General features: G+C 43.9%; 1 pseudogene; it reads right to left on the bottom strand.

Moving 5' to 3' along the window:
* Window positions 1–5,098: 5,098 nt before the first annotated feature.
* Window positions 5,099–7,082, bottom strand: LOC124521145 (forkhead box protein K2-like; annotated as a pseudogene).
* Window positions 7,083–7,292: the final 210 nt, after the last annotated feature.

The following is a 7,292-nucleotide window of genomic DNA, read 5'->3' on the forward strand; positions in this document are numbered from 1 at the left end:
CACAGCACCTACCAGAGAGCTCTGTACTTCTTAGTCCCTCTGTAAGCACCTGCTGCTAACTGACCTACCTTCCAGACTAGCTCCCCACCGTAGTGCAAGCTTGTATCAGCCAGAGAAGGAGCAATTCTCCCGTCAGACACCCTGCCAAGCTCTTAGGAGCATTTTGTCCTGGGGCTGCTACAGAGAGATCAAGGAGGAGACAGCACACTTAATCAATTTCTGAGCTTTATCCTCTAAGTATGCGTAAGTATACAGTAACTAGTAATGATTTATCCTAACACATCTTCCTCTGAATTCTAGAACATTTTCTAAGCAATACTCCATCAATCCTCCAAGCAGCTTTTAACACGGATAGGAAAATGAACATGTTTTCTACGACTCATAAACAGTATGGATGCTCTTAATAAACCCAGTTTTATAGAGACTGTGGTGATGATTTCTCAGCCCTAGCTAAGTCAGAGATGTGAGTTCCCTTTGGGGCAGGCGCACGCTGAATCGAAAGTTGTGTGCAAGTGGAAACATGACTGGATCTGATACCTGGTGCCTTGTAAACATTAAATATGTGTTGAGTGACGTGTGACTCCACAGAAAATACCTTCCTTATTTTTCAAAAGGTCTTTCTTATTTTTGAAAGGACAAACACACTACATATAACTGTAAAAATATTCCCAAGCACATACAAGAAAATGTGAAAGTCATTCTCATTATCACGTGCTTTCTGACTCTCTCTGCTGGTAATAGCTGTTAATAGTTTGTGCATGCTTGCAAACAGTTTTTCCTACATGTATATTTGTGAAATATAAAATATAAAGATCTATATAATGTGAATTATTAAGGTCTATATATCATTCTGTAACTCATTTTCATCACTGAGTAATACATGTTGTGGTATTGTAAAATCTATAAATCTAAGTTACGCTTTTTAATTGCAACATACCTTCTTGTTAGCCTAAAAGATTTTTAACCCATCTCCTGTTGATGATCATTTATGATGTTTCCAAATGTTTTCATATTCCAAAAAATGCTACAGTAAATGTTCTTGTGAGCAGAAATGTCACAATAAATATTCCTGTGGCATTCTTTGCAATAAGAAAAGAACTGTTACAATTTTTCTTGGAGAGGGAAGTGTTTTTAATGTAAATTCTTTCCTCAAGAAAGAATCCCTTTCAAAAGGTAATTCCATATATCAGTTACTTTCATATAAATGTTTAAGACCATCATTTATTACTATTCACAAGATGACACGTTGGCTTAGCGGTTCTTCTCAGATTCAGTCACATGCCTGCACAGTCAGCCTGGAGTTGTCTAGGCAGACCCATTGATCTTGGGGGGGCTCTCTCACATGTCTGGGGTTTGCTAGCTATTGTCTGGTCTGATAGCCACAGTGTTTCTCCTAGAAGCTTAGCCTGGGCCTGTTCTCTCATGACAAGACAGAGGTCAATGAGGAGAGTGGAAACATGCAAGCATTTCTTCAAGTTTCTTACGTCAAGCTTGCTATTATCCCACTGGCCAAAGCAGGCTACATGGCTGAGTATGGAGGATGAGTGGGAGGGCATTGGCAAAGGTGTGAAAAATTAAGATAATTTTTCCAGTTGATTTGTATACATATTCAAAAAAGTTTCCAGATACTGCCAAATTGCCCTCCCCCACAATTTGTTTTTACCACAACGAATGGTATATAAGAGGGTTTTGGAAACAAAATTCAGTCTCCCAGGGCGAAATATTAGGAACATAGTACAATTTTACTTTAATGACCTTTGTCCCTTCCTTTTGATTTCTGCTGTTATATTCTTTTTTTTTTTTTTTTTTAATTTTTTTTTTTCAACGTTTATTTATTTTTGGGACAGAGAGAGACAGAGCATGAACGGGGGAGGGGCAGAGAGAGGGAGACACAGAATCGGAAACAGGCTCCAGGCTCTGAGCCATCAGCCCAGAGCCCGACGCGGGGCTCGAACTCACGGACCGCGAGATCGTGACCTGGCTGAAGTCGGACGCTTAACTGACTGCGCCACCCAGGCGCCCCGTCTGCGGTTATATTCTAAGACTACTAAGTTTATTATAGTTATTGCTTTTTTCCATTGTATAGTTTTCCTAAAGATTTATAACATTTTACTTTCTTTTTTATACCTTTAATTTTTAACTTTAATTAAAGCAACTTTAATCATTTTTTTTTGCCTTAGCCATAATTAAAAGGGAATTAATATGTACTGTTAGTCTTTTCATGAAGCAGTTTCTACATTCCTAAGCATGTATAGTTTGAACTACAGCTTAGTTTAATGAAATTTTGTTATAAGTTTGCAAAACGTGGGCATGGGTGCTATATTTTCTGAGATCATTTACATCTAACAATCCCATTTTGTTAAAGCTTTTATACATAAACTATTTCTCCTTACTTATCTACTATCTTTTAGAATTGAATGTTCCTATGAGATCTTTGAAATATGTGATTTTTTCCCCTCTCACTCATTCATTTAATACATATTTGTTGAGCTCCTACCATTGGACAGGCACTATTCTAGATACCGAGAATATAGAAATACACAACATACACACAAATATCTTTGCTCTCCTGGAGCTTAAATTCTATGGGAGAACATATATAATAAGCAAAATGAATAAATAACTAATGACCTATATCATATAGATAAATAAGTAAATATAATTTAAGCAAGAAAAGGAGGGATATGGAGAGCCACAGTGAGGGTTATCTTTAAATGGGGCAGTCAGGAAAAGAATCCATGAGAAGATGACACGTGAAGGAGATGAGTGAAAAAGACTTACATATTTGCATCAGGCAGCATGAACAGCAAGTGAAAAGGCCCTGAGGTGAACATGTCTGGCATATTTGAGGAACAACATGGAGGCCTGTTTACCTGGAGCAAAGGAAGTGAGGTGAAGAATAGAAAGATGAGTTCAGAATGCTAACTGAAGTTAAGATCAGGTTGGGCCTTACAGATCATTTAAGAAATATGGTTTATATCCTGATGAGAGGTGAAAACACTGGATGGGTTCGAAGAGAGAAGTGACAAAGTCTGACTTAATGCTTTAACAAAAATATTCTGGCTACTCGTGGGTGACTTTCAATTTGTTGTCATTTGTTTTCCCCTCGTGGATACTCTGAGAAAACTTAAAATTTTTTTTATATTTAAAGTAGGAAAACTTTCTTAGCATATCCATATTAGTTGTGGTGGTTTCATATTAATATTTCCTGTAACATACTGTATAGCTTCTGATTAACAAATTTTTGAATTTCATTTGCATTTAATATTTCAGGGGCACCCATTATCTGTTTGTTGAAATGCTTGTGTTTGCCCTCCTGCTGTCAGTTTTCTGTTAGATACTTCCCTATCTTTGCTTCCTATATATTTGGTATATACTTTTCTCAAAACTATCCCCCACATCTCAGTTATTTTTCTCTCATTTTCATTTCTTCTGCTCCATATTTATTTATCGTTTCTTAGCTGTCTGTGATCTTTGACTTTTTTCATTACCTTACCCTTGAACATTTTTTATTCTGTCATTTTCTTTCCCCATCTGACATCTCATTTCATAGATAATTTTCTTTATTTTCTGTCATAATGCAAAGTCTAAAAGTCTAATTTCTTGGACTGTGCTCATTCTAGAATAGTTTTTTTTTTTTTTAACTTGTTCCATTTTATTTTTTACTTTTCTTCCTGCTATAGTATTTTTGTGTTGTTGATGAGCCTTTTGTATTCACACTTTTCATTTGAAAGGGGTTGGTGCTGTCTAGGCCTCATCGACCCACTGGGCTGGGTGGATTCTATTTTGCTCCCTTCTGTTTTCCTCTGGGTCCTCTCAGTACCCTCATCTTATAATGTGCGCTGGAGGCCAGGTGTTGATGGCTTAATGTTCTCCTCAGTTTCTGAGAGTTGGGGGATAGTTGCTGGAAAGAACAATTACACCTACAAAGGGCGTTAAGTTGCTTCTCTTTCTTTCTCCATAGTTATTATTTTTTGAAAAGGGTGTGTGGTAGAAAACTGAATCTTTTTTCCAAATGAGGTGGGAACAGTTCTGTCCCTTTAAACACACACAATACTTAGGAGGCTTGTTTCACTTAGAGTGGAAAATTATTCTGGGACAAAGTCAACACGAAGAAACAAACAATAGAAAGCAGGAAAGAGAACCGGTTAAGTGCAGCTCCAGAGTCCAGCAGTTCTTGGGGTCATGGTTACATGCAGCCCAGCATGGGCATCTGTCTGTCTGTCCTACACACTGAGATGGAGGTGGACGGACTGGATCAGGTAGCTGCTTTAACGTGGAAAACCTGTAGATGCCATCAAGTAGCTCCATCCAGACTTTAACAGGACAGACAAAAGGAAATCATTCCATAGGCTGAAACCGAACAACAAAAACAAAACTACATTGTTTCTTTCCCCCAACTGAAATCAACATGAAAGGTCCTGGGTGATTGCAAAATTCCCCAGTACAAATGGAATGAACTGAAACATCAAAGACCCAATTATTTTATAAAGAAAGTACACGTCAAAATATTCTAATTCCACACAGTACAACAGACTGCTGTCTAATCTACCAGTGCCAGCTCCGAGGGTCCTGGGAGGGCAGCGAGGAGGGCTCCCGAACTGTCCCTGCAGCTCTGCTTGCTCTAGGCGCCGTCCTCCCCAAGGACCCCAAATCTCTGCTTGGAATTACAAGCGGAGCTCAGAGTGGGGAGACGCTTGCCCAACCGGGTTTTGTTGCATGTGCTTTTTGTTCAGGTGCGACTTCTTTCTTTAAGGAGGTTTAAGGCCGCCTTTTTGTGTTTTCAGTGCTGATGTGAAGCCCAACCGCAGGACCCTCTACCCACTGACACAATGTGCTCCCAGTGTAGGTAAAGGACAGTGTCCCCTCTGGGCAGCACAGAGTTGATAAAAAAGTAAGGAAAGCTGTCCTGAAAGCTTAGGCAGTTAAGTTAGAGGTGAGCTGGAGGCAAGGACAGTGATAAATAGGTTAGGAGTTAGAAGCCCTGGGGGCACAACATCACACATTAGAAGCCTGGGGGCACAGCATCCTGACTGTGGCTTCCAAGACCCTGGGCAGACAGAATGGGAGCCACCAGTACAGAGCAAGCGCTCTCCTCCTACACCTCCGCCCCAGGGTAACCCCTAGACTCATTATAATGTGTTTGCATTGCTGTTTTAGCCCCCCTGCCCACCCTTGCCTTGGGGGAAGCTGCCGTGAAGGTTGGGTAGAAACCTTGTAGGGTCAAAAACTCCTGGTCCCAACCTGTGGGAGGAGTCCCCAAAATGACTGGAAGCAGCTTCTATTAGAGACCACTCCCCATAACCCAAGGTCCCACTCACACAAAAAGAGAGGACCCCTGTCCTCTCCCCCCCAGAGGCCCCCTCTGGGCCTGCCTGCTCCCCCTTCTTGGGAGAGTAGTACTGTCCCTAATAAACTGCTTTGTGCTTGCTCCCTTCCTTCTGGCTGTCTTTCTTTGAGTATGGATGCTCCCGTAAACCTTTTGTGGGGAATGCAAGAACCCAATATAGCCATTCCCACAAGGCAGGCTCTCCCAGTGGTAATGGTCCCAGTCACTAGTTTTGGGCATCTTTCTCACTGCTGGCAGCTGACAGCGGTCCACACTCAGGGCGATGATGATGCTCTTGGGTCTTCTGTCTTTTAAAAAAAAAAAAAAAATTTAATGTTTATTTATTTCTAAGAGCATGAGCAGGGGAGGGGCAGAGAGAGAGGAGACACAGAATCCGAAGCAGGCTCCAGGCTCTGAGCTGTCAGCACAGAGCCCAACGCGGGCATCGAACTCACAAACCGTGAGATCATGACCTGAGCCGAAGTTGGTTGCTCAACCGACTGAGCCACCCAGGCACCCCTTGGGTCTTCTGTCTTGACCTGCTTCTGCTCTGGCTGCTCTGACTGGTCGCCATTCTGGTGCTCTGTGGGCAGGGAGGCTGACACCCATGCACGTCTGGCCAGCCTGTGCAGAGGACCCACCACTGCACCGTTCACCAGGCCATGGACGGTGGCAGGGATTGGCACCATGTGAGTTGCGTTTTGTGTTATAGTTTTTATTGGTAGCTGGCGGTGACCTGGACAGGGGTGGTCTATGAAATCTGAACGACCCTGCTAGCAGTGCCTATAGGGTGAGGCATGGCGAATCACAGGAATAGGTTCTATTTTCACCTTTACTTCTTTATGATCTTCATTCTCTTGCGGCTTTGCCTTAGTGGGGGGGCCAGCATGGCTGCCTGAGTGACCACTGCCTGGTCAGTGACGGTGTATGTGTTCGCTGGGGCCAGGCTGGCCACGCCAGTAATAGACACTGCTGGGATCCGATGGATGATATGAAGTTGTCTGCACCACAAGCTGCTCAGAGGTCCAGGTGGTCACAGGGGCTGTGACTGTGTAGGTGACAGGCCTGATTGCTGGTGGCAGCTGCTGCTGCTGCGTGGCAATTAAAGGCCCAACTAGACAGAGGTGAGCCTGGTGCACTCTGGACAGACAGGGCCTCTTGGATGACAGGCAGTTGGGACTGTGAGGTTGCAGACTCAGGCTCCAGGTCGGGAGGGGGTGGGGCGCGATGAACCTTCTCTCAACAGGCTCTTCGGGGTCTGGGCACCACTGGCCTGAGCAGACCGCACTCCAGTGTGACTGGGAGGGGCCGGGGCACTTCTATATGAGAGAGGTCCCCGAGGGGATCTGCAGCAAGGCACGCCCCTGTACCATCTTTTCCTGAAAGCCTGCTCTATTCATTTGCTTTCAGGGGCAGGATCTATCCTCCAGAATGAGCCTTTGCCTAGTTCTTCCTGGGAACGTGGTATTTTGATGAGATAACAATTCAGAGAGAGGCTGTGGCAGACTGAATTCTGCCAGCCCTTGTCTACCGTCCTGTAGTGTGGATAATTTTTAGTGATGTGAGTATAAATTCCATTTAGAGTGAGTTGTTTATCAGGGACCATTGTAATTGCTTGTACGATTAACTGCATAGGAATAAGGTGGCTTTGAATCATCCTCTGGGCTGTCTCCACCAGAAGCTTCCTTTTCATTTTTTCTGGCTGCGAGTTGTCGGCCTTTAAATTGAGGTCAGCTGGTGTCACACAGCCCATTTTTGTACCCCGAAGACCCTTCTCCCTCGGGGGGCGGGGGGGGGGGGCGGGTTGCTGGATGGGTAGGAGTTTGCAGCACTGACGGTTCCCATGGGCTGAATGATGAAGTGCGCCGTGGTGTCTGGAATGCCTACGGTCAGGGGGTCAGGGAGTCAGGGGGCCAGGGGCGAGGTGCGGGCCTGCGTGGGCTTCACCCCCAAATCTCCCGCT

The sequence above is a fragment of the Lynx rufus genome, unplaced genomic scaffold, assembly GCF_022079265.1.
Source record: "Lynx rufus isolate CCGP_SWC_20201006 ecotype Redwood Valley unplaced genomic scaffold, mLynRuf1.p SCAF_3, whole genome shotgun sequence".
Taxonomy (NCBI): Eukaryota; Metazoa; Chordata; class Mammalia; order Carnivora; family Felidae; genus Lynx; species Lynx rufus.